We start from the raw sequence: 1,681 nt of genomic DNA, 5'->3' as shown, positions 1-1,681 counted from the left end.
CATAAGGGAAAAAATTATAATTATTCCCTTTAAATATATTTATTTATATGAAGGGCATTACTACACATAAATGCCTCATGCTATGGGGGACTTTTAAAGTCGAAACTACCATAATAAATACAGTGTACAGTGTATTTATTATGGTAGTTTTGACTTTTAAAAGTCCCTCATAGCGTGAGGCATTTATGTGTAGTAATGCCCTTCATATAGATACATATACATATATTAATATATATAATCATACATATAACCTATAATAATACAAATTCATATACATATATTTATATATATATATGTGATGTGCCAAAAGATTGTTTATATACATTGGATGAAAATAAAATCATTTTTTTTATTAAAATTCATTTCATTCTCAAAATCAAAATTTTGTTCAGTGTTTATGTCCAAATTCTCATCCCATGGTTGCTACTCTCAGTTCATCGACTACTACTGGTTTTGAACTGTAAACCTCACTGTTCCAATTGTGTTTTATTCTCATATTCTGTATCTCAACTTCTGCTCCTCTTATTATAATGACCGCAACTGGTCTTGTTGCCGCAACCAAGCCATTTCTCAACTTTAGTAACTGAACACAGTTATTGATTCACATATCTTTAATGGTTGTGTGGTTTCGGGCATTTGTTTCCCAATCATGTGGTTGCAAGTTCAATCCCACAGTGTGCCACTTTCAGCAAGTATCTTCTACTATGGCCACAGTTTGACAAATACATTGTCAGTGAGCGTGGAACACTGCCATGTGTATATATCATCATTCTCATCATCATCATTTAATGTCCGTCGTCCATGCTGGCATGGGTTGGACGGTTTCACTGGGCTGGCATGTTGGAAGGCTGCACCAGACTCCAGTCGGATCTGGCATGATTTCTATGTCTGCGCCAAACTGGCTCATGTGCAGGTGGCACATAAAATACACCTTTTTGAGTGTAGCCGTTGCCAGTATCGCCTGACTGGCCTTCGTGCTGGTGGCACGTAAAAGCACCTACTACACTCTCGGAGTGGTTGGCGTTAGGAAGGGCATCCAGCTGTAGAAACTCTGCTAAGTCAGATTGGAGCCTGGTGTGGCCATCTGGTTCACCAGTCCTCAGTCAAATCGTCCAACCCATGCTGGCATGGAAAGCGGACGTTAACCGACGATGACGACGAAACCCTTTCTAACACCAACCACCCCAAGGGTGTAACAGGCACTTTTACATGCCACATATGTGTGTGTTTGTGTCTGTGCTTGTCATGCATAACTGGTGATGGTTTGTTTATGTCCACATAACTTGCTGGCCTGGCAAAAGAGACCAAAAGAATAAGTACCAAACATATAAATAATTCCTGGGTTCGCTTTGTTTGTCCAGAGTACCCTTTCAGGGTTGTGCTCCATCATGGCCTGCGTCCAATGACTGATAGAAATAAAATGGTAAAAGATTAAAGATCAATAACTGCAGCCAGAGACTAAAGGTAGTTGAATGGGAAAATCAAAATTAATTTTGCAAACAAATCTCTGTGGAGGCGTCAAAATTAATTAACACCTTCGTCTCACCTGTTCTCATTGACACCCTTCTTATTGTTGTTTTTATATTGTTCTTATTATTCATATTCTTTTTCTTCTTCTTGTTCTTCTTGTTCTTGTTCTTGTTCTTGTTCTTCTTCTTCTTCTTCTTCCTCCTCCTCCTCC

At 38.7% G+C, this 1,681-nt stretch overlaps 1 protein-coding gene across 1 annotated transcript in view; it reads left to right on the top strand.

Moving 5' to 3' along the window:
• Window positions 1–1,681, top strand: part of LOC106868675 (uncharacterized) — a 117,477-nt gene that overhangs the window by 104,370 nt on the left and 11,426 nt on the right. The gene's annotated exons all lie outside the window — the stretch shown is intronic.

The sequence above is a fragment of the Octopus bimaculoides genome, chromosome 28 (genome assembly GCF_001194135.2).
Source record: "Octopus bimaculoides isolate UCB-OBI-ISO-001 chromosome 28, ASM119413v2, whole genome shotgun sequence".
Classification (NCBI taxonomy): domain Eukaryota; kingdom Metazoa; phylum Mollusca; class Cephalopoda; order Octopoda; family Octopodidae; genus Octopus; species Octopus bimaculoides.
The sequence above is the reverse complement of the archived record's forward strand: the minus strand, read 5'-3'. Positions and strand labels throughout refer to the sequence as shown.